This window comes from Sorex fumeus, unplaced genomic scaffold, assembly GCF_029834395.1.
Source record: "Sorex fumeus unplaced genomic scaffold, SorFum_2.1 ptg000043l, whole genome shotgun sequence".
In the NCBI taxonomy this organism is placed as follows: Eukaryota; Metazoa; Chordata; class Mammalia; order Eulipotyphla; family Soricidae; genus Sorex; species Sorex fumeus.
This window is the reverse complement of record NW_026606100.1, coordinates 6,043,953-6,069,734: the sequence shown is the minus strand read 5'-3', so window position 1 is coordinate 6,069,734 and position 25,782 is coordinate 6,043,953. Positions and strand designations below refer to the sequence as shown.

The following is a 25,782-nucleotide window of genomic DNA, read 5'->3' as shown; positions in this document are numbered from 1 at the left end:
TACTGTCCTTTTTTTTTTTTTTTTTTTTTTTTTTTTGCTTTATCGGGTCACACCTGGCGATGCTCAGGGGTTACTCCTGGCTTTGCACTCAGGAATCACTCCTGGCAGTGCTCAGGGGACCATATGGGATGCTGGGAATCAAATCCGGGTCGGCCGTGTCCGAGGCAAACGCCCTACCTGCAGTGCTATCACTCCAGCCTGTATTGTCCCATTCTTGTCCTCAGAAAGCTTTTTCCAAGACTCATTACTCATTCCAAGACTCATTCGTCAAATCGTATCGGTAACTTTGCCATGGTGCCATGTTATCAGAGCCATCTGGAAATGGAATGAAATGGCCAGGATATCTCTCAGTGTTTCTTATACTTTTGAAATTCCAGAACTAGCGGTTAACCTGCATGGTTTTTGTGCTAGTTGTTTCTTTGGCCTTGTGACTTCCATTTCATTAAACATTTTATTTGCCTGGTGCCAATTGTTTCATTTGTATTGTCTTATCTCTCCAGGTAAATTGGAAATTTGATTGCAGGTTGTTATTTTCTCTAATGCCTTAACACCGTATGAACAAGAATTTTGATTGATGCCATAGAAAAATGGTACAAGTGACATCACCAATACCACCTCAGTGAGTCCTACCATAGACTTTGGTAAAAATTGATAGGAGATTTCTTTGGTCTACTCCTGGTGTCAGTTTTAGAAGCAGACCTAGGTAGCTATTGAGTTAGCTTATCTCCCCAACACAGTTGACCTTTGAACTACTGGAGGGGTGTGTGTGTGTGTGTGTGTGTGATTTGAAGTATGCTGACATCCACCATTCTCCATGCAAAAATTGCATATACCCTCCCTTTTTTGGGGAGGGAGCACACTTGGCAATCATAGGGGTCTCTCCTGTCTCTCTGTGTAGGGGCTCCTCCTAGCTTTGTGCTCAGGGATCACTCTAGGTGATACTGGGGGACTGTGTGTAGGGTTGAGGATCAAACTCAGGTTGGTTACATGCAAGACAAATGCTTTACCTGCCTACTCTCTTTCTGGCTCCTATGATCAACTATATTTTGAAACTAATACTGTGAGTGTTTAATGTTCTATAATGTTGTCATTTACCCCCTGAAGAGCTTGAGTTTGAACTGCAGCTAGATGACCAAGGATCAGTTATTTCACCTTCATGCTTCAGTTTCCTAACTGAAAGAGAAAGAAAACTGCACTCTGTCCTTGAGTGGGTTAAATGAGAAAATATATAAGTGAGGATTAAATGAGAAAGGAACTTAGATTACCGTTTGATACATACCATTGATTCAGTAAATGCCAGCTGTTATTGGTACCATACACAAAATCATCTGCTTACTCAGGACTGAATAAGACAACTGAACTTGCAGACTAACTCATACTTTCTTTGGAGTGGGGTCTAAAGGAGGGGTTGGCTTATACCCTGTGATGCTCAGGGGCTGTTCCTGAGTTTGTGCTCAGGAGTGACTCCTGGTGCTCTTTGGGGAACCATATGTGGTACCAGGGATTGAACCAGAGCAGGCAGCCTGACCCACTATTTCTCCGGTCCTCTGGTATATAACTTTTGATGCAATTGTGAATATATGTTTTCATATATTGGGTTTTTGGGGCGACACTCAGTGGTTCTCAGGGGTTACTCCTGACTCTGCACTCAGGAATTACTCCTGGTGGTGCTTCCGGATGCCAGGATCAAAACCGGGTTGGCTGTGTGCAAAGCACGCACCCTATCTGATGTACTGTCTCTCCAGACTAAAATTGTGGATGCTTAAAAGTAAGAAATAGATGATGCTTAAAATCCTGGCTATAGGCAATGCCAACACTGTTAGGTGAGCCACTGCAGAAAGCCAGCCTTGGAACGTAGTCTGAAGGTTGGAGGGCAAATGGCTGGCCTCTCCGACCTGGTGTGGCAACAGGCAGGAATAAGATCTGAATTGGTGCTGGCAGGCTCTGGGGGAAACTTCTGACTTCTCAAATCATCCAGCTAGAACAGTAGAGAAAGTGGGTGAGAGTTCATAGTGCACACAGCACATTTGTGTGTACAAACTGAAGAAACTCAGATCTGTTACCAGTTTCAGCACTTGTGAAAGTACAAGGCTTCCATTTACATGGCCAGGGAAACAGCTTGAGTGGTGGAGCACATACATGCCTAGCATGTTTAATTCTCCAACTGCTTGCCTCACCTGACACTATTGGGATTAAAAAATGATTTAAAAAATCATTATTAATAATAATGATTTCCTCCCCCTTTTTTTTTGGGTTACCCTCGGCATACTCAGGCCTTACTCCTGGTTTTGTGCTCAGGGAGCACTCCTGGCGGGCTTCGGGGATCATATGGGATGCTGGGGAAATGAACCTGGGTCAGCCATGTGCGAGGCAAGTGTGCCCACCCTGCTGTACTATTGTTTGCCACCGCCCTCCCACGTTTTAATTTTTTTTTTAGCACTGTCCTCCCATTGTTCATCGATTTGCTCGTGTTCATCGATTTGCTCGAGCAGGCCCAATAACATCTCCATGGTGAAACTTGTTGTTACTGTGTTTGGCATATCGGATACATCCTGGGTAGCTTGCCAGGTTTTGCCGTGCGGGCGAGACACTCTCGGTAACTTGCCGGGCTCTCTGAGAGGGGCGGAGGAATCGAACCTGGCTCAGCCGGGCCGGCTGCACACAAGACAAACACCCTACCACTGTGAAGGGAAAACCCAATGCCCTAGTTTTCTAAATATTGGATGTTTGGTTTTCATCCTTGAACTTTCCACTGCCTCTGAATCAGGCTAAACAAAAAAATTATAAAAAAGATAGGTCTAATTTTCTGGTTGTAACCTCATAAATGTAGACTGGTTATATATTGTAAAAAACATAACCATGTTCTAATTATATGACATTATATAGTTCTATTTGGAGTGATAGTACAGAGGTTAAGGTGCTTGGTCTGCACACACCAAGGTTCAATCCCTGGCACTGTGAATGGTTCCTTGAGCATAGAGGCAGGAGAGAGTGCTGAGCACAGCCAGAGGTGGCCTCCAACCCAAACCAAGCAAAACCAAAAGAACTTTTTGAGAAAGACTATAATTAATACTTCTAGATGGATGGGAAACACTGAAAACACTACAAAGTTTAAGAAGAAGGTTGGGGCGAGCGGGGAGTTCAAGGAGCCAGAGCTCAGAGTTTGCGTGTTGCAGGTCCAGGGTTTGATCGTGAGCGCCCCTAGGAGGGACCCCTGACAGATAGTCAAGCACAAAAGACTGAAATGGAAGGCAGGGGTGCACCAGTGTTGCTATCTTCTGGGACTGGTCAAGTTCCCAGGCTACTTATTTACCTTCTGAATGGCACAATGCACATGTGATGTGAAAATAGGAAGTTGAGGCACAAATGTGCTAACTCCTTGGTCAGGTATCAGGAGGTAGATGTGAGTACATTTTCTTCCCCCAATGACCAATGAGACTCAGAATTAATACAAGCATATGTTTTGTTTGTTTGGGGGCCAATCCTGGTTCTCTGCTCAGGGGTCACTCCTTGTGTTGCTTGGGGACCGTATGTGGTGTTGGGATCGAACCCAGCGCCTTTCCCACTATTCTGCCTCTTCAGCCCTCAAAGCATGTTTTGTTTGGCATAGAGACCAAAGATGAAACTACTATTCTTGTTTCTTAACATGTGGAGAATTTAACATATGAGTAAAACAAAGTCCACCATAGTTTTGGGGACAGAATTGGCAGGGAAATGAGAGAACTGGTTTTAATTGACAGGGCATTTTTGGATTTGTTTTTAATTTGAGTGATAGCCTGGGGTGTGTGTGTGTGTGTGTGTGTGTTTGTGTGTGTTGCTCAGGGCTGACTCCTAGTTCTGTGCTCGGAGATAACAACTATCAGGGCTTGGGGGACCACATAGGGTGCCAGAAGTGGAACCTGGGTTGGCACTTGCAAGGCCTGACTGACTGTGTTATTGCTCTAGCCCCTATGTGTGTTTGTTTTAATCAAATCAGGTACCATGAAAATCAATCAAGGATTGACTTCTATTGTGTTAATAATGCTATATACTCTCATGCCTATGCCATTATTCACCTTGGGACAACAATATTCTGAATCAGGAACTGTTCAGTGTACCTAAGGTGTTGCACAGAAATTCTAAGTAGACCTTTTCTCTAGGTAAGGGTAGCTGCCAAGCTTGGCAGCTTACTTAATTCATGATGTCTAAAAGACGCATTTAGAGTTGACTAATCATGTGTGTGTGTGTGTGTGTTTTCTCCTCAGCAATATATTTGTAAGCTGCCGATGATTCAGAGGAGGAAGGAGGTGTTATTTTTATAGGCAGTTGCGTCAAAGTAATGATCTTGGGCCTCCACTGATTTCTCTCTATTTTGGAATGAGGGAGGGAAAGCTTGTGCTTAGAGTGGGTCCTTGCAGCCATCTCTGCCAGAACAGTCAGAGGAGCAGCAGCTGTGTGACCTGTGTTCTGATTAGTGTTGGTAAGCATGCGCTTATCACTCCTGCTCTTGATTTTACAGGGGAGGAAAACGAGGCTCATGTGAAACCGTATCTCCCACACTCAAGCCCTCTGGGTAGTGAGTGGCGGGACCAAAATCCAAACCCCAGTGTAACTCCATTGGCAGCTAGCTAGCTGGCTTTCTCTTTTGCCACAGTTAGCCTGTTGTGCTGGGATAAGGAAGTGTGTTGTAAAGCTTTTGGAAAAGGCAGGTGTCTGCAGCGTGTTCACCTTTGGCCAGAGCTCATTTGCGTCTGTGTGGGAGTCCCAGTGGCCCAGTTAAAGGGCACCATGCTTTTGGTGGATTATCTCATTAGACTCGCTGAGAGGGTGGTACTGCCATACAGAGAAGGCTTTATGCCCCCAACAAGGTTCATCTTGACACTAAACCCTTTGGGGCATCCTCAACTTGATCTGAGGCTACTTCTTGGATAGACGCTCCCCTAATTCCCTTTAGGGATTCTAGAGTCCTGACATGCGAACTTGCCACCAGTCTGAACCTCATTATTGCTTTTATGGATCACCCCCTTGCAACTCCTGGCACCAGGGTGGGTGCCCTGCCTGAGAGTGGTCTTGGCAAGGGACTGGAGCTATAGTCCAGTGGGTAGGGCCATTGCCTTGTCTTATTGTCCAACCTAGTTCAACCCCTGGTTTCCCATATGGGCTTGCCAGGAGTGATCCTTGAGCACAGAGCCAGGAGTAAGCCCTTTGCACTGCGGGGTGTGACCCAAAGAACAAAACAAACAAAAATATGGTCTTGGCAACTTTGGAAATAAGAAACTGTAAGTAGTTTTCTTTTTATCTAGTGTCAGAACAACTGTCTTCCCTTGATCCTTATTGTTTGCTGACTCAGCCCCTGGGACAGAGATGAGTGCTGGAAAGAAAGATCAGAGAAGTGAGCACTTTTGCTTTTTAAAAGAGGCACAGATTAAGTATTGAACTCAGAGTTGCTTTCTTGGGGTGGGGGGAGTGTTGGTTGAGGCCTTGAATCCCAGAATTCCTCTTGAGCCATCCAATTAATCCTTCTAGCCCCCAATTTTTTTTCTTATTTTTTTTTTCCAAACCCAGTGGTGCTCAGGGCTTAGTCTTGTCTCATTGCTCAGGGATCACCCCTGATTCTCTACCCACTATATTCTCTACACACTGGGATTATCCCGATGGTTCTTGGAAGACCATATGTGGTGCTGGGGATTCAACCTGGGTTGGCCACAAGCAAGGCAAGTGCCCTACCTGCTGTACTATCACTCTTGGCCTGTTTTTGTGTTTGTTTTTTGGGCCATACCAGCAGTGCTTAGGGGCTGCTCCTGGCTCTGTACTTGGGGGTCACTCCCAGCAGTGCTCAGGCACCATGTGATACAGAGAACCAAATCCAGACTTTCTTGTACTATCTCTAGGGCTGGAGCGATAGCACAGCGGGTAGAGCGTTCGCCTTACAAGCGGCCAACTTGGCCGACCCGAGTTCGATTCCTCCGCCCCTCTCGGAGAGCCCGGCAAGCTACCGAGAGTATTGGATATGCCAGACACAGTAACAACAAAAGTCTCCAATGGAGACGTTACTGGGCCCGCTCGAGCAAATCGACGATCTGAACAGAATATCTAATCCATCTTCTACACAATAGATACTATCTACTGAGTATGTCTAGAAAGCTATTTCACCTTACTTTTCCTCAGAATCTTCCCCTCCAACAAACAACACTCTTTTGGGGAAAGAGGGGGTCAGGGGTGTACTTGAAAGGTCTGGGAACCGTTCAAAATGACAGGGACTAAAGGAAATCTGGGCAACCAGAATTATGGGCAGTGATGGAATTTACAGAAGGCCCAAATATGGTGGATGCTGGGGCCTATAAAGGATAGGATGGAGATCCCTCGTAGAAGAGAAAGAGGTTTGGAACAAGGGCTTGGGGCTGGATAATCGACTCCAACCCCAGAGCTCAGGTGGAAACCTGTGCCCAGGAAGAAGGATCATTCAGGGCATTGGGCCCTCAGTTCTCGAACCTCCTGGGTTTCAGCACCAAGATGAAAGGTCTGGAAATGGGGCGCAGAAAGGAAGAAACAAGAGTCCAAGAGGAGGATAAGGCTGAAATGGGGTTTATTGGAAAGAGAGTGCTCCCAGGCTGATCTCACAAGCCCCGAGGGAGGCTAATGAGCCCACCTGTATTTTATGGTGGGTTTATGTTTAAGGAGGCCTGGGGTGGGGGTTGGTTAGCTTGCCCAAGTCTGTTGCTCCAGGGGCTGGTGGATGCGGAACTGCATAGGCCGATTTCAGAGTGTCCATCTCGGGATGACCCTACAGTACCTAGTGGTGGTGTTCTGGTGCTACTTTTGGCTTAGTGTTTCCTCCTGACGGTGCTCGGCAGACCAGGCGGTGCTAGGGATCGAACCTGGGCTTCCCATTTGCAAAGCAGGCACTCAGCCTGGGCCTTCTCTCCAGCTCCAGGACTCACTCTTGTCCGTCAGAGTGTACTACCTATGGGAGTCAGTGTATTTTATTCAGTGGTCTGGGAAGAATTAAAACTGGACTGGAGAAGAGTTTCTTCGAGTTGTCAGAAAGAGGACAAGTGGGGCAGAGACACCTTACAGTGGATAAGGTGCTTGCCTTGCATGCGGCCGACACAAATTCTATCCCTGGCCTTCCATATGGACCCCTAAGCACTGCCAGGAGTGATTCCAGGAGAGCCAGGCATAACCCCTGAGCATCACTGGGTATGGCCCCCAAACAGCAACAACAACAATAACAACAACAACAATAACAAGAGAATTAGTTAGTACTGACCTGAATGGCCTTGAATGTTGAGATCTAATAAATGCTTTTGGTTCCCATAGGAACTAACGAATTTTTATTTCTTTAGGCAAATATGATGTTAGATGCTAGATCTGATACGTGGCAATGTTAGATGCTAGATCTGATACGTGGTTTTATGTGGTGCCCAGCTGGAGAGGCACCTGAAAGCAATTTTAGTTTGATTTTTCTCAAATGCTGTGGCAGTTCCTTATGTCAGTAAACCTGTGTATGAAGGGCTTGAACATCACTGAGGTTGTTTTCTTTCTTTCTTTCTTTTTTTTTTTTTATTCATATTTCCCCAGCTACCTTGTTTGGTGGAGAATACAAAATTAGAATACATCTAACAGGATGTATTTAGGAGAAGAAAGTTAATTTTATTTTGACCAGTGAGATATTCTGTCTTCTTATGGGAAGTTTTTGCCAAGGGAAGTGGTCCAAATATAATTAATTCTTTGGGTTGACCACCTAATATTTCATCAACATTTTAAAAGGGTGGCATGAAGGAGGTATCCTTAATATTCATGCCACGTGCACGGGCAGGGCCTGGGATGATCAGAGGTGAACCAGTCTCTGGTATTTCAGTGACGCTCAGGTGCTAATGTTGTACCTTTCCGTCTTGGTTGGTGGCTTAAAGTTCACCACACATACGCTGTATTTACACAATGGAAATTGGCTAAGGCTGAAACTAGGTCTTTATTGTTGTTTTACCTGTGCACCACTGACTAGGTCACAGGTCACAGACATAATACACATTGACTATTGATGCATTGGAGAGAGAAGGGTGGAAAAGACCAACATGTCTTTGGCTAAACAGGACAGTGCCAGAAGGTGAAAGGGTAGGTGGAAGAGCCTCTTGTTCAGGATAGGAGGAAAGTGGCCTACAAAGGTAGGTCTGGGTAGAGTTGCGTTAGAATCATGTGGTAGGGCTGGAGAGATAGTCCAGTGGGTCAGGCCCTTGCCTTGCATCAGCCATCTCGAGTTCTAGCTCTGGTACCCCATTTAGTTCCCCAAGTCTCACCCTAAGTGTAGAGTCAGGTCAGCTCTAAGCACTGCTGGGTGTGGCCTTGAAAACAAAAAAATCATATTGCTGTTTTTCCTCCCTTTCTCCTCTTAAATTTTTACCTGAAATACAGTTTTGCTGAGTGCTGAAAGAACCAAAAGATAGCATATGTAGGTGTGAATGTACCAGCAAGGGGAAGCCAGAAAGGAGGGAAAAATAAATAAATAAAAAGTTAAAAAAATATATGTGTACTTCTACATGTGTGTGTCTGTATTCATATACGTATATACATATACACACACACTGAAGTATCATTTAGAGGAAAATCCTAACTTTGGACTGCTTCATATTTATTATATGATTCACGATTCACTATTGCTTTTATTTAGCATGACTTGACTTATTTTGAGTCATGCACTCATTACTTGTGGGCTGGGAAAATTTGCATTTTTCCTTTAAATCCTCGATAAATCTGCCACCATTGAGCCTTGCAGCTTGCTCAGGTGATTTATAATTTATTTCTTGCTGCTGAAATCACAGGGTGGAGTTGCCAGAATCTCTTCATGCGTCTGGGTAGTATGGGCAGGTTGAAATTTGTCTCAGCCGAGAAAGAAAGGAGCTTGGTATGTTTGATCCTGTGTATGAGGCAAAAAGGGGACCTGCCCTGGCTCATGCACTCAGGAATTACTCCTGGAAGTGCTTGGGGGACCATAGGGGGTGCTGGGAATTGAACCCAGGTTGGCCGTGTGCAAGACAAATGCCCTACCCACTGTGCTGTCGCTCCAGCCCCCATCTATGTATTTTTGATTGGGGGAGGGAGTTTGGATCACGCTTGTGCTCAGGAGTGACTCCTGGCTATGCTCCACAGATCTTGTATGGAGCCAGATTGGCCATATGAAAGGCAGTTTTTTTGGGGGGGCAGGGGGCTATATGAATGGTGCTCAAGTGCTCTGCACTCACGAATCACTCCTGGTGGTGGTCGGGGGACTGAATGGGATGCCAGGGATCGAAATCTGGGTAGGCCACGCAAGGCAAGCACCCTACCTGCTGTACTATCGCTCCAGCCCTGAAAGGCAGTTGTTTCACCTCCTGTACTATCTCTCTGTCCACTCCACACACAGTGTTTTGGTTTAGAAAAATTTCAAATACATAAAATTACAGTGTTGATCGTGGTAGGCCTTCATTATTTGTGATATTGCTTTCCATCTGTTCAGTTACTGCCATCAGCCATTGTTCAAAAATATTACATACAATAATGTATTTTGAGAGAACACGTTCATTTGACTTAGAGTATATTGTTTTAATTGCTTGCTTTTTATTATTGTTGTTACTCCCTTAACTAATTTATAAATTAAACTTTATTGAGGTGTGTGTGTGTGTGTGTATAGTGAAGAGCAGTGTGTAAATTTCAGTACTAGCCCCAGTTTTAGGCACTGAGTGTATTTGTGTGCATCCTCCGAATATAAGGGGGATCCCTATAGAACAGCCCTTGGCTGCAACCAACCTAGATTCAGTTTTGTTGTATCTATTTCATGCCTACATGCTCTTCCCATACTGCATGAAAACAAATCTCAATTACCATAACATCTCAATGGTCATTATTTTCATATGTCTGTGTAGAGGATAAGAACTCCTTTAAAAAATAAAACTGTAATGTTGTTTGCTGGAGAAGTTAATGTTGGCAATATCCAATTGAGATGATCAGATCTTATTTTGCACAATTAGATTGAATAAATTCACTTATCTAACCCACAAATTAAACTGTTACATCCTTTTTGTTGGTAATAGATGTGTTGTGCCAGAGAATTGGGTTTGCTTTGACAGTTATTGTGTGCGATTATTATTTTTGTTGTTTTGCGGCCATTCTTGGCCGTGGTCAGGTTCACTCCTGATGATATTCAGTGAATTTAACCCTGAACTGGGTCCAACCTGGGGCTCCAACTTAGGCCTCTAGCCTGCAAAATATATTCATCAAATCCTTTGAGCGATCTCCCTAGTCCTGTGATTTTATATTTTGTTTTGTTTTGTATTTGGGCCACACCCTACACATGCTTAGGGCTTACTCCTGGCTCTGTGCTCAGAGATCACTCCTGGTGGTGCTTGGGGGACTATATACAGGGCCAGGATTTGAACCGGAGTCTCGACAGTATGCAGGGTAAGCACCTTGCCCCTGTACTATCTGTCTAGCCCAGGAAAATTTTAAAAACCATATTAAAGTGGTTATTCTGTTGTAGTGTTGGCAGGAGGGTGTATGCTTGATTGCTCACACACTCGGTACTTTCTGGAGGTCGCACAATTTAGTCATGGTGCTCACATCCATTTGCTCATAGCGTGCTGGAGATGCCAGTGACGGTGCTGCTGGGGCTGCACTTGATGGGGATGCCGTGGTGGCAGTGCTGGCCCTTCCACCTCCCCAGGTCCCTGTTTGTGATTGACTCTTGTTTGTTTGTTTTGGGTACCCGGGATTGCTTAGGGTTTACTCCTGGCTCTGCACTCAGAAATTACTTCTAGCAGTGCTCGGGGAACCACATGGGATGCTGAGAATCGAACCTGGGTCGACCATGTGCAAGACAAATGCCCTACACGCTGTACTATTGATCCAGCCCCGTCTGTGATTAAGTTTTTAACCATTTCTTCACAGTTTGAGATTTGAAATATCATTCTTAGAATCAAATAGGATTATGCCAGAAAAGTGCTGTGGATCACCCCAAAACCAGTGGCCTAAAGTGAATAGTCTTTCTCTCCCTTTCTTTCTCTCTCAACCTAGGGCTTCACAGAGGATGAATATCTCTTACTAGTTTTGTTTGGAGCGACGATTAGGTGTAGCACTGGGGAACCTGAACTCATGGTTGGGTGCAGGGCCCACCACAGACTCATAGCAGGGATTTTGCTGGAAGTTGTGAGTCAGCAGACTTTGGATCTATGATCCTATGTTTGAAATGAAGCATAAGAGCAATGAAAAAGATCCTGAGCTTATGGGGTTTCACCCTGTCAAATTTTCTTGGGGATCAAAGTAGTAAAAAAAAAAATTACTGAATTCTTAACCTTCTAATGGCCAGGATTGGTTTACTTCTGTCAATTTTAAAGCTCTTTCAGTTTCAGGAAAAAAATATGCTTTCAAGTGCATTTTACTAACTCTGCCTTCTCTGACAGAATAATGAGCATTATTTAATATTTTGTAGTAAGTATAAATAATGGTGTTCAAAGCATTTGGGCTTGCTTTTTGGTTATTCATTCAGTAGATATTTGTTATATATCAGTTGTATCTGGAATGGAATTTTTCTGGGGGCTCAGATATTTCTGCTCAAAATACTTCATTCATTTTTCTTCCTTTTTATTGTTTTTTGTTCTCTTTGTTTTCATAATTATTCTTTAAAAACGTTTTTGTCTGTTTGGGCTAGAGAGATAGTACAGTGGGTCAGGCTGCAGGCTTTGTTTTGGTCCCCAGCACTACTCATGGTCCCCAGAACCCTGCCAGAAATGATTCCTGAGTGCGCAGACAGGAGTAATCTCTGACTACTGCCAGATGTGGCCCCCCCCAAGCAAAAAAAAAAATCAATAAATTAAAAAATTTTATTTTGTCTATTTAAATGCTGTAATAGAGGCATAGTGGGGGGGGGGGGGTCACTCTAACTGGTGTTTGGCGTGAGTATCTAATCCTTAAGCACATTTTTATCATTTACAGAATACATACAATTGTGCTTCCCATAGTGAGTTCTGAAAAATCAAATCAAACATTCCAGCTCAGAATCTGACTCTTAACTGATGAGCTGCTGTACTACTCCTCTTGGTGTGTGTGTGTGTGTGTGTGTGTGTGTATGCTTGGAATAATCTTTTTCTTCTCCTCCCTGACGCCCAACCCCCCCACCCCCACCCCCACCTTCTTTCCTCCCGTAATAAGCTTATTCTGAATTCTTACCGCAGACCATAGATTGGCAGGTTTGTAGTTCTGAAGTGTTTAGAATGGCATGGCCTTTATGTCCACATAAAATTGCATAAACCTGTTCACCTTAGTGCACATGTACCAAACTTGGTTAAATTTTAGGCGTGGTAAGTTTGCTTGGCAAATGCTCTCACTCTTGGCTTAGTATGGTTATGTAATAAACCAGTAAGTGCGTAACTGGTCAGGTCATGCTACCTTTAGAGTTTTAACAATTAGCAGAAAAGGTTAGATCCTTTTGTGTGTGTGTGTGTGTGTGTGTGTGTGTGTGTGTGTATGTGTGTATGACCAGTAAGGTAAGGGGTTACTCCTGGCTCTGCACTCAGGAATTACTCCTGGCCTCACTTGGGTATCATTTGGGATGTTGGGGATTGAACCCAGGTTGACTGTTTGCAAGGCAAGTACCCTAATCACTGTATTTTTCCAGACTGTTAGATATTTTTGTTTTGTTTTGTTTTGTTTTGGGGGCAATACCCAATGATGCTCAGGACTTAGTCTTAACTTTGTGCTCAGGGATCACTCCTAGGGGAGTTTGGGGAGCCATATGAGGTGTCAGGCTACCGAATGCAACCTGCCCATATGGCAGAGTCTGGCAAACTCCCCGTGGCATACCCAAAATGCCAAATACCAGTAACAATGATGGGTCTCATTCTCCTAATCCTGAAAGAGCCTTGAATGCAGCACTTTTTAGAATCTCAGGGCTAGGACGAAGGAGACATTGCTGGTGCCTGCTCGAGGCAGTCGACGAACAGCAGGATGATCGTGATCGTGATGAGGTGTCAGGGATTGAACCTGGAAAGGCCATGAGTAAAGCAAATGCTTCACCCCCTGTACTATCACCCTGGCCCCTTGTTAGATATTTTTCAGTGCATATCTTTTTTGTTGTTGTTTTTTTCTTTTTGGGTCACACCCGGCGATGTACAGGAGTTACTCCTGGCTCTGTACTCAAAAATTACTCCTGACGATGCTCCGGGGACCATGTGAGATGCTGGGAATCGAACCCGGGTCGGCCGCGTGCAAAGCAAACAACGCCCTCTCTGTTGTACTATCACTCCAGCCCCTAGTGCGTATCTTTTTATGAAACATTTTCAAGAAGTTTTCTCAAGCAGAGTCAGATTCGATTCAAGAAATACCTGTTGTGGATGGAGAGAAAGTGCAGTGGGTTGGGTGCTTAGCTTGCACACAGCAACCCAGGTTCGATCCCTGGCATCCCATGTGGTCTTCAGTACAGCCAGGAGTGATTCCTGAGTGCAGAACCAGGAGTGACCCCTGAGCATTGTTGGGTGTGACTCTAAAACAAAAAAACAAAAAAAGAAATTCCTGAAATTTTAGGAAAGCTGTTCAAAAAGATATAATTTGCACCCACTTTACTGTGAAGGAAGCATTTCTCTGTACTAGGTAACCCAAAGTACAGAATTTGAAGCTGAAGTTTATGAAACTGAGCCATCGCCTAAAAGTGAGTTTTTTAGTTTTAATGTTTATCAAAACAGCATCATTTTCACTGATGAACTTTACATTAAATATGTTGCATGATTTATAAAAATGGATCATTGTACATTAAAAGGATGTTGCCCTTTCTCCTTCCTAAATAAGGTCTAGAGTTAAGGTTCAATGAAGATAAAATCTGATGCATGAGTTTGATAAATGTCAATGTATAATCTCAAAATATATCTGTTACAGATATAGTCATATATATTTCCCTAATTAATTATTGAGATGTATTTTATATTTGTATGCACTTGTGTCCCCCACATTCCTTAAGCTGGTGAGAGGTAAATATACTTACAAAAATTAATTTACTTTTTAATTTTTGTGCCAGACCTGGCAGTAGTCAGGGTCTATTTCATTATTTTCTCTTTTTTTTTTAAGTTTTATTTTCTTATCAGATAGTATATCTGTGTCTTACATTTTTAAAAATTCCTTTTTAAGTAAGTGCATTGCTAATGGCAGTGGCAAATGATATCTTGCTGATGATAAACCTGGAAGGCGGCAGAGAACTTGGGAAGTAACTGAGCAACTAAAGTCAGTGTTCTAAAGTCAGTAAAATTGAAGACGCATGTAGCTTTACACTCAAGAGACTTCCTGTACGCTCTGAGTCTGTTTGCTCTTACCAGTCACAGCTTTAGCAGACTTGCATTTCTGGTTCCTCTGCATTTGTGCTTTGGTCTGGGATAGATCAGTGCAGTAACACTGATAGCCCCAAGAACTTAACAGGGATAGTGCAAAGCCAGACATAGGAAACCATGGGCCAGTGAGATCGTAGGTCTAGCAGGTAGGGGGCTTGTCTTGCACACAGCTGACCCTGGTTCTATCCCTGGCACCAAATGTGGTCCTCTGAACACTGTTGGGAGTGATCCCTAGCACAAAGTCAGGAATTTATTTATTTATTGAGCATGGCCAGCATGACCCAGGTGTGCTATCCCCCTTCTTCCCCGCCCCCCCCCCCCGCACAAAAAAGGGAAAGAAAATCATAATAGAAGGAAAAGAATATGTGAACATTGGGATATAGTGGGCACACTGATTGCTTTTTATGTGATCTTATCCTAAATCATCAGAAAGAGCTCATATTTTCTTCTGTGTTTTTAAAGAATGTGAAAAAGTGGGTCATTCATTTAAGACATTTATAGTTTAAAATTTAAGTCAACTACATCAAATGAAATAGGCCAGAGCTTCACACACACACACACACACACACACACAGAGCTTTATTGAGATAGGATTCACATACTTAAATATTAACTTAATATAGATTCAATACTCAATTCACCCATTTCAAAGGTCCAACTCAGTGGGCCAGAGTGCTAACGACAGTGGGTAAGGCACTTGACTTGCTGACTTGGGTCCAATCCCCGGCATCCCATATGATCTACCGGGTACCACCAGGAGTAATTCTTGAGCTCAGAGCCAGGAGTAACCCCTTAGCACTGCTCAGTGTGGCCCACAAAACCAAATGTAAGTTAAAAGATAAAATAAACTGTACAACTCAGGGCAGGAGAGATGATGTTAGGGGTTAAGGCACTTGTTTTGCATGTTCGATCCAGATTCCATCCCTGGAACAATATATGGACCTTTGGCCTCATAAAGGAGTGATTCCTGAGCATAGAGCCAGGAGTAAGCCTTAAGAACCGCTGGTGTGTCCCCTAACCCCAAATGTATATAGCTTAATGTTTTTCTTTTTTTCTTTATAGTATATTCAGTGAGATGTAGAACCATCACCACAGTCAGTTTCTTTTTTTTAGATTTTACTTTTTGGGGGGGTCATGCCTGGCAGTGCTCAGGGGCACCTCCTGGCTTTGTGCTCAGGAATTACTTCTGGTGATTGTTCTGGAACTATATATGATGCTGGGGATTGAACCTGGGTAGTCCACATGCAAGTCAAACGCCTTACCCACTGTACTATACCTCCAGCCCCACACCACAGTCAGTTTTCATCTCTTTCCCCCAAAACCTCAGTAGCATTCATTATCTCTTTTCTTCTTTCTTATAACACTCAACCTCAGGCAACCACCAGTTTCCTTTCTGTCTTTATAGATTATCCTGTGAGAGCATTTTATATCAGTGGAATTATAATGAGGATTTTGTGACTGACCTCTTTCCCTTAGCTTAGGGTTTTCAAGGGACATGTATGTTGTAGCATGTACCAGTGTTTTTTTTCCCTTTTTATTGCCAAGTATACCACTGCATGGAGATAATGCCACATGTTATACACCAGTGGCTGGAGATGTGGTTTGTTCTTACTTTTTGGCTCATGAGTAGGGCTGCTATGAAGATCCATGTGCAAATTTTGTTTTTTTCATTCCCTATGAAGTAGACTAGCCTGGTCATAACCAACTTGATGTTTGGCCTCATAGATCGGCCAGGCTATTTTTTTTTTTAAATTTTTGCCTTTTGGGTCATACCCGGCAATGCACAGGGGTTACTCCTGGCTCTGCACTCAGGAGTCACTCCTGGCGGTGCTCAGGGGACCGTATGGGATGCTGGGAATCGAAACCGGGGTCAGGCGCATACAAGGCAAACGCCCTACCCACTGTGCTATCACTCCAGCCCCTGCCAGGCTATTTTTAAGACACCACGATACTTTTTTTTTTTTTTTGGCACCTCGATACTTCTACATTCTCACCATAGGCATACAATACCTCTAATTTTTCCACGTCCTCACCAACACTAATTTCCAATTTTCAAGTGACAGCCATCCTGGAGGGTCTGGAGTGGTATGTCATTGTGAATGTCTTTTCATATTTATGGTCGGCCACAGCTATTAACAAGCGCCCAGACTCTAACATCCTGTGATTTTAAATATTGAAAGTTGAAGTATTATCTCCAACTAACTTGTAAAATTCCTGAATGGTTGGGAAATGTCAGTGTTGACTGTGGAATGGTTAGTTTGTGAAGAGGGAGCCCTGCATAGAGCTGGTGTTTGAAAATCTTACAGAATTATTTTCATTAAGTACAGTTGACCTGTACCAAGCACTATGTCCCCATTTGGAAGTCTACGAATAACTGACTTTCCTCAAAACTGAACTACTACATAATAGGCTGCTGCTGACCAGAAGCTTAACTATTTATAGAAATAGTTAAGGCATATTTTTTGTGTTGTATTATATTGTATTATATATCATGTTCATATAAAAAAATAGAGAAAAGAAAATATAAAAATCATGAATAGATTGTTATAAATATCTTCATCCTCATCTTCACGTTGAGTGAGCATTGGAAGAAAAGGAGGTTGAAAAAGCCCACATTTAAGTTGAATCAAGTGGAGTGTCTGACTTAGGATTGTGGTTTCACTCAAGAGTTTGTATGTCTTCTTTTTCAAATCTTCCTCCTTTCTTTCTTTTTTTTTTCTGTTTTCTAATTTTAGCGGTGTTTTTTTCCCCTAAAGACTCCTGTAGTAGAACTAATGTATGTGAACATCTCTAAGGAACATACCAGCCTCATTTAGTGTATCTAACAGTGTTTGTGGAAGAAACGATGTTTTGTGAGGTCTTGAGATTTTCATTAGAAGATTCCTAATAAGGCATGTGTCTTATTCATGGTAACTAATGCTCAGAGATTTATGGGTTTTGCCAGTGATTTACTTAACTCAAGGCTAACCAAAGGGATTACGATTTATAAAAATAAAACTTCGCAAGACAGGTGTATAAAAGGTCATGTCTCTTAATGAACCAATGGAGAATCAACATGCTCTAATCCAGTGTTTCCCTAAATGGGTGATGGTAATGACCCAGAGAGGAGACAGTCATCTCAGGTGCAATGTGGTGGGGGTGGGAGTCCTTTCTTTTTATTTTTTAAATTTTTATTGGTGAAATACCATGAGGTACAGTTGTAGACTTACAAATTTTTGTGCTTGGGTTTCAGTTATACAATGATCGAGTACCCATCCTTCCACCAGTGCCCATTCTCCATCATTTAAATATATATATTTAAAATATTTTTTGTTAGTGAAACACCATGGTATTTGGCATATTGTGTACACCACGGGGAGTTTGTCAGACTCTGCCATGTGGACACGTTACATTCGGTAGCCTGCCAGGTTGTCCAAAGTAAGAATGAGATAATAAGATGTCTCATTCTCCTAACCCTGAAATAGCCTTGAATATGGCACTTTAAACTCTCAAGGGCTAGGACGAAGGAGACGTTACTGGGGCCTGCTCGAGGCAATTGACAAACAACAGGATGATCGTGATTGTGATCGTGATCGAAACACCATGAGGTACAGTTGTAGATTTACAAATTTTTGTGCTTGGGTTTCAATTGTTTCAATTGTACAATGATCAAACACCCATCCCTCCACCAGTGCCCATTTTCCACCACCACGGGTCCCAGTATCCCTCCCACCCCCCATGCCCCCGTCCCACCCTGCCTCTGTGGCAGGGCCATTTACTTTCCATTGATCACTTTGCATATAAGGAAATGTCGCACATAAGCAGCCGCGCGGTTCAGAAAAAATGTCCTGGTACCCGCATACCAGAGCCATGCTTGTAGAAGCTCATGGTCACTGGGATTCCATCTGGAGATGGTGGGACGGCAGCACCTACCCCATCTGGGACCTCCTCCGGTGATATCGGCTCTGTTTGGGGCTCGGAGCATTCTCCAGGAGCTGTGGGGGCCTCCATCCGGTTTTCTTCTTTGTTGCTGTGTGCTGTAAGATGGCGCTGGGGGGGCGAGTTGTGGGCGTGACTTTCCAGAGTCAGAAGTTGCCTGGGAGCCGGGGCGGCCCCATTGCAGTTCGGAAAAAATGTCCTGGTACAAGCATGCCAGAGCCATGCTTGTAGAAGCTCATGGTCACCAGGATTCTATCTGGAGAAGGTGTGGAGTCCTTTCTTGTATGTTGACTTAGTGAAGGTAGTTTTGTGGGGTGGGGGGTGTGGTGGAAGAGGGCACGCTGAAGAAGGGGCAGTAGGCCAGACAGGTTTGGCAACCTCTGCTCTTTACCAGTGCCAGATTTACTGTACTATTCTTATTTGAAAGAAGGGAAATGAGAAGAGTAAAGTCTATATTTATTTATTTATTTGCTTTTTGGGTCACACCTGGCGATGCACAGGGGTTACTCCTGGCTCTGCACTCAGGAGTTACTTCTGGCGGTGCTCAGGGGACCATAGGGGATGCTGGGAATTGAACCCGGGTCGGCCCTGTGCAAGGCAAACGCCCTACCCACTGTGCTATCTCTCCAGCCCCGTAAAGTCTAAATTTAGGCCTGACCTTTTGTCAACATGAAATTACAGAACAGAACTTCACCAGGCATACCATAAAGATTTCAAAGGGAGCATATAGGTTGCGGGGATCGAACCTGGGTCAGCAAGTGCAAGTCAAACACCTGCTGTCCATAGCTCTGGCCAGCCCCAGGGTGTGGTTTCTAAGGTGACAGATTGCAGGCAGGAAGGTGGAGGTACCCTGGTAATGAGATATTAAATATTACCAGGTATTATTACCAGGTAATGAGATATTAAATCCAACCTTGAAGTAGCCCAGGGGCATGAAGACCACATCCCTTTGAGATGCAGATTCAAAGGTACTGAGGACTATCCAGAAAAAGCTGGACTCCCTCAGGTAAGGGGAACCTATAGGAGAATCTAAAGGTGGTGATAAGAATATGGATGTTCCCAAGAGTGCAGTGCTTTCCCCTTCACAACCCCCAGTTTAACTTTTATGTATGCAGATAACTCCAGGCTAACACAATTTTTTTTCCCCTTTTGGGTCACACCCAGAAATGCTCAGTGGTTACTCCTGGCTCTGCACTCAGGAATCATTTCTGGCAGTGCTGGGGGGCCATATGGTATGTTGGGGCTCAAACCTAGGCTGGCCGCATGCAAGGCAAATGCCCTACCCTTGTGCTATCATTCCGGCCCCCAGGGTAACACAATTTGGAAAAATTGTATATGACCTTCTTCCAAAAGCCATTCTGTGCTTTTTTCCCCACTCTGAGAAGCTGGTGATTTTTCTTAAACACCTCTCTCTCTGTCTCTTTCTCTGTCTCTGTCTCTGTCTCTCTCTCCCCTCCTCCTCCTCCATCCCCTTCATTTTATTTTACTAAACAAAAGATATTTTGTAAAGGCCAGAGCAATAGTACAGAGGTCAGGACACTTGCCTTGTATGCAGTAGACCCAGTTCGATCCCTGGCACCCCATATGGTCACCTGAGCACCAAGCACTGCCAGGATTGATCCCTGAGTGCAGAGCCAGAAGTAAGCCCTGTGCACTGCCAGGTGTGGCCCAGAAACCAAACGGAAGGGAACACAAAAACAAAAATAAAAATATTTTGCAGCTACGGGACAGAACTTGGGGACATTGGTGAAGGGAAGCTGACTCTAGTGGTGGGATTGATGCTGGAACATAGAAAGCCTAAAACTCAACTATGAATAACTAAATCATGATATCTTAATAAAACAAACGACTATTTTGCTTCAAGTTTAGGGCTGGAAAGATAGTGCAGTGGCAAAGCAGGGTCATTTCCTTGCATAGGAAAGACCCAGTTTCTTCCCTGGCACCACATACGGGCCCCTGAGCACCGTCACAAGGAGTGATCCCTGAGCACAGAGCCAGGAGTAAGCACTAAGCACTGCCCCGAACCAGTCTAACCGAACCAAGCAAACATCCCCTCTCCTAAATTTAGTTAGGGCGTTTCTTTCAGGAGATGACTCTAAGCAAAGCCGGTCCTTCCAACTCAGAGAAGCTGAGTACTCCTGGCTGCTGGTTCAGGTTTCCTGCTGTAGGGGCAGCTGTCTTTCAGGCCGCAGCCCTGGTGTAGGCTGGCAAGGCCGCACCCACTCCAGAGATAGCTCCAGGTCACAATTTACCAGGACTGGTGTTGTCAAGCAGGAACAGGTGTCCCTTTTCTTCTGGAGCCTGCTGTCCAGTTTGACACCTCTGCTTACCAAGAACAGCCTGCCCCTAGTGACAGAAAGGGGCTAAGTGTTTCACAGAGCACTTTAGAGCTGCAGAGGGTATCCTTGTCCAGACCAGACTCACTTGAGTTGCTGGTTAAAGCTCTTGGCTTTTATTTTTAATTTTGGTGGCCGTATCCAGCAGTGTTCAGGGCTTATTCTTGGTTTTTTGCTCAGGGATCACTCTCTATGCAGTACTGGGGATCTTATCAGACTTGGCTTTTGTGCAAGATGGTGCCTTAATTGCTATCTGCCTCTCAGGCACAAAGTTCTTGGTTTTTGTTTTGTTCTGGTTTTTGATTTTGGCGCCATACCTGAAAAATTCTCAGGGGTTATTCGTGGCTCTGCACTCAGGAATCATTCCTGGTGGTGCTTGGGGGACCATATGGAATGCCGAGGATTGAACCCGGATTGGCCGTGTGTAAGGCAAGCACCTTGCATACTGTTCTATCTCTTTGGCTCCACATCTTGGTCTTTAAAGCTTGTAAGTCCTTCATGCTTGTGACTTTTCCATACACTCCTATTGATAATAAGCACTCATCTGATGGTATCATCTACCTATGTAAACAAATTCACTGTTCAGTTAAAACAACTTTCCTTAAGTCAAAACTATCAAATTTGTAGTCATAACAAATCAACAAAGCTTGCACACTTCCTGGTTAAGTTTATTGCAATAATAATTCAAGATCTCTCTCTCATTCTCTCTCTCTCTCTCTCTCTCTCTCTCACCAGAATGGGACCCTGAATTGTTCTCGAAGCGTTAACTGTTCTCTAGGTCAATGTTTTCAATCTTTTAATGACCATTTCTCCCCTCTATTTTGTTTCATTCCTGTGACCCCACCCCTGTCCTGCCAGTTGACCTCATGCTTTAGCCCCCCGCATTTACATAATTGCTTATGCCCCCTCTTGAGAGATCCTGGTATGCACAGAGAAATCATGAAACATTGCCCTAGATTCTCTTTTAGAAGCAGTGACTGGGACTGTGTTTTACTGATGATCTGCCCTAGTGACCTGGAATATAAGTAAGGGGGTGGGGGGCTGGGGGAGAGGTGGCAAATTCCTTGCCACATTCAATTCAGTGCACAGTCTCACACTATCTAGGAATAAAATAAATACTTGATGAATGAACAGGTGAAGGCATACTTGTAATTGGTCTCGATTATTTGAGGGGCTTGTGACCTCCTTTATTTCACCTTGCATTTTCATAGGGGCAGTTGGCATATCGTCTTAGTCATCCCCACCACAGGACCTTTACAGTTGAACTCAAGTAAATGAACAGAGCCCATTTCCGGTAGATCTATTGTCCTAAAGGTGGTGTCTCCTAGCAATGCTGCTCTCCCCAAAGTCTCTTTAATTAACCTCGCCTGGCATTAAATTGCCATTGGCATCCCTGGAGTAAGTACTCTGGTGGCTTGTCAAGGCAGAAAGCTAAACCTCTTGGTGGTTTAAATTGGGATTTGTTTAAGCAGGTAATAAGATTACCATCTTGAGCGGGGCATTAGGTAGCAAGAGGAACCATTCCTGGGTTATGCCCTGATCCTCTTTAGGTGCTGCAGTGTCAGGCTTGCTCTGTGCCTTGGTCCTCAGCTGTATTTCTGCCCAGTTATAGTGGTGGGATCTTCTTTGTAGCCCAGGGGACCATTCGAGTATTTTTGGGTTGTTGTTATTTTGGGGCCACTCTCAGGGCTTACTCCTGGCTCTGCCATCTGGAGTCACTCCTGGTTGTGCTTGGGCTACCATTTAGGGTGCCGGGGATCCAACCCTGGTGGATTACAGGCAAGTCAAGCTCCTGTACTATTCCTCCGGCCCCCAGCTCCATTCAATTAAATAAAACCTGATTGATTTTTTTAGGGTTTGGGGGCCATGTCCAGTGATATTCTGGGGACCTGCATCTTGGCTCAGGGGTTTCCTCCTGTTGGTACTTGGAGGATGTTGCTATGCTAGGAATCAAACTGGGTTCGATCACATGCAAGTCAAGCACCTTAACTCACTCCTGTACATTCTTTCTTTTTTTTTTAAATTTTTCTTTTTGGGTCATACCCAGTGATGCACAGGGGTTACTCCTGGCTCTGCACTCAGGAATTACTCCTGGTGGTGCTTGGGGGACCATATAGGATGCTGGGAATCGAACTGAGTTGGCAGCATGCAAGGCAAACGCCCTATCTGCTATGCTATTACTCCAGCCCCACCCCTGTACTTTCTCTCCGTCCCTCTCTTCAAAAACCTTTTTCTTCTTTTCCCTTTCTTGATGTAATTAATGACCAGAGGCTGCACACATGCTTGGATCTGGGGTTTTGGTGATGCCTGGATTGTTTGGTGCATGCCCGGATTTGGGGATTTGGTGACGCTTGGAATCACACCGAGATGCAGTGCCACCACACATGGCAGAGTTGATCGCTGAGGTTTGACTCCTTGCATGGGCACTTGCATGTGCTCACCAGGACACATGATTCTGGTTGTGGTGCTTGCCAGGTGTTACACTGCTTGGCCGTGGTGCTCATACTCGCCCCCCTCACGCCCCAAAGGATTGCATGCCTTTTTCTGGGGCTTAACAGGTCTGACTGGTACAGTAGAAGGAAATTGAAGCACCAGGGACTTGACAGCAGAACCACCAGGCTCAAACAGTGGTGTTGCCCAGATAATACTCTGCACATGGTGTTCTCACCTGGGATGGGAACTCCAGACTTTGCAAGGCAGCCACTCAAGACACTGTTAGTACCGAGATCATACCCAGTGTTCGTAGCAGTGGGGCACGTGTGGCTGGGACCATTCTACCACTTGGACCACACCACCAACCCCCTGGTTTCTCTATTTTCAGGTGGGTGGGAGAGGCTACCGGACATTGGGAAAGATGGTGCATCTCACTGAGTTCCCCAGGCACTTCAGGAAGAGACTGCAGGGATGTTTTTTTAACCTTATGGGCTTATCATTTTGGGTTTGCTTGTCCACTCCCTCCTGGTTCAATCCAAGCTAATACAACATTTCCTGATGCCAACAAAAAGGTGCCTTTGAAAAGTTTTTGTCTGCCCCCTCTGCGCCCCATCTTAACCTTAGAAAAAAGTAACTCAATATTTGATATTGGTGTTTCTGTTTGATTCTGATCTCATGGGATGGTCTGCATCAAGACCAGCCACACGGGCTACAAATCAAACACTGCCTGTCTGCATGACCTAGACACATGGGGCTGACGAGTGGTAACTTCTTTGTGAAGGAATGTGTTTTGTTTTTGTCCTACACCTGAGTGTGCTCAGGGCTTACTCCTGGCTCTGCTCATGGATCATTTGAGGCAGGACTCTGAAGACCATATGTGTGCCAGGCATTGATCCTGGGTCAGTTGTGTACAAGGCTGATAGAGAATTTCCAGGCAATGGTTGGGCAGTCTCTTTGTAATGAGTACTTTAGGTAGATTTGCTGATTAGTCAGTTTTGAGAAATAATGCGGGTGAAGGTGCCAGCTTTATAAAAACAAATATACTGAGACATTTGACTTTCTAGATTTGTTGTACCAAATAATGAAATTGAAATTACTTCAAGAAAATCCAACCCTAAGGAAACCACAGGAATCCAGTTCAAATTGGAAATTGGAAATTGGTCTGTCTTATTTGTTCTCTGGTATTGGGCATGGGGGTAGAGATGCACTTTTATGGAACCCCTTCTGTCCTAAAAACAAACAAAAAAGATAAATATTATGTTTTACCTAAAAAATGACTTTAAGTGGACCCCCAATTTTTTAAGTCAATCAGTAAAATTTGTTTTATGCCTGTGTTTATTTAAAGATGACTGCCATTGACATTACAATGACATAGGACTTGAAAATTCATGTTTTCTTCTGGTCAAAAATAAAGATATTTCTTGAGTGCCTAAAAATATCACAGGTCCTAGGCCCCGAGACTCTTGTGCTAACGAACAAATTAGCTCTCCATAGTTAAGATGGCTACATTCAGACTTAGTTCTTTTTTTTTTTTCCTTTTTTGGTCATACCTGGCAATGCACAGGGGTTACTCCTGGCTTTGCACTCAGGAATTACTCCTGGCAGTGCTCAGGGGACCATATGCAATGCTGGGAATCAAACCCAAGTCGGCAGCGTGCTAGGCAAACACCCTACCTACTGTACCTACTGTACCATCGCTTCAGCCCCAATCCAGACTTAATTCTATGTGGGCGATGTGATAATATTTCTATTTGTCTCAGAACTTCTCAAGGCTTCCTGACTGTTCTTGGTTTCTCACTTGTTGGAAATCCCAGTCACCCTTTGGTGCCCTCCCTTCTCTAGGTGAGAAAATTGTTTGGAACCCGAGCCCTTTGCCTGTGGAAAGGGGCTTACACAAGGGGCTTATGACTCTCCAATGTAATCCTTTCTTACAAGTGCCCCTGTGGCCCCCTAAGCATGTTTAGAATTGCCAAGTTTTATACACAGGCTTGCCTTGGCAGTGGAGTAGGTGGGTCAGTGACCTACCCATGTCTGGAAATGGCTGAGCAACTGTGCTCTTGGGCTGTCCCTGTCCATCCTTGATGGTTATGTGTATAATCAAAAATAAATAAGTGGTCGGCTGGGGTGGGGTTCTTTCTCACCAACTACTTGCTCTCAGTGGTTATGAGCTGCAGTCTCCACCCTCAGTTGAGGGAAGGAGGAAACAGGGCCTGCAGGCTGATTAGCGTTTATTCCATTGCCATTTATTCCATTCTCCCCACGTACCTGTTCCAGTCTCACATTGCCCCTCATTCCTGTCTCCTCCTGTCCCCCATACTGATCTCTCCACGCTCCATCTCTGGCTGCCTTAGTCTCGCCTCCAAGCCTTGGGGTACCAACCATACCTCGGTCCTGTAGCACAATCAACCTGAAAGCCCTTCCTGATCTCTTGCAGCCAGGAGATCCCTTCAAGGGTGAAATACCGCCTAGGATGTGTTTCTCCTTTCCTTAGTCCAATAACCATTTAAACATCTTAATTCTACTTCTTAATATTAGTCATTTTGTATGGACACAGTAAGAGATACATTAAGCTTGTAGGGTGGCTCTCCTGGGGCCATCTCGCTATAGATCCCAGACTACGGTGCTCAGGGCAGATTAATCTTTCTTAGCCCTAGCAGGGTCCTAATCCAGTTGTTACTATTTGGATCATGACAGAATTTGTCCATGACTGTGCTCTTAACTTATAGTTAAGTATGATGGCACTTGGCCTGGCCCATTTTGATTCCAGGGTA

General features: G+C 44.3%; 1 protein-coding gene across 4 annotated transcripts in view; it reads left to right on the top strand.

The window, feature by feature from the left end:
• Positions 1-25,782, top strand: part of PANK1 (pantothenate kinase 1) — an 81,742-nt gene that overhangs the window by 3,534 nt on the left and 52,426 nt on the right. Inside the window, exon 1 of one of the 4 annotated variants that reach the window (XM_056121065.1) lies at positions 4,391-4,459. The exons of the other annotated variants lie outside the window; for them this stretch is intronic. The gene's annotated coding sequence lies outside the window, so the exon portion shown is untranslated. Of the gene's footprint in view, positions 1-4,390; positions 4,460-25,782 lie in introns of those variants that run through there. 4 annotated transcript variants of the gene reach the window in all.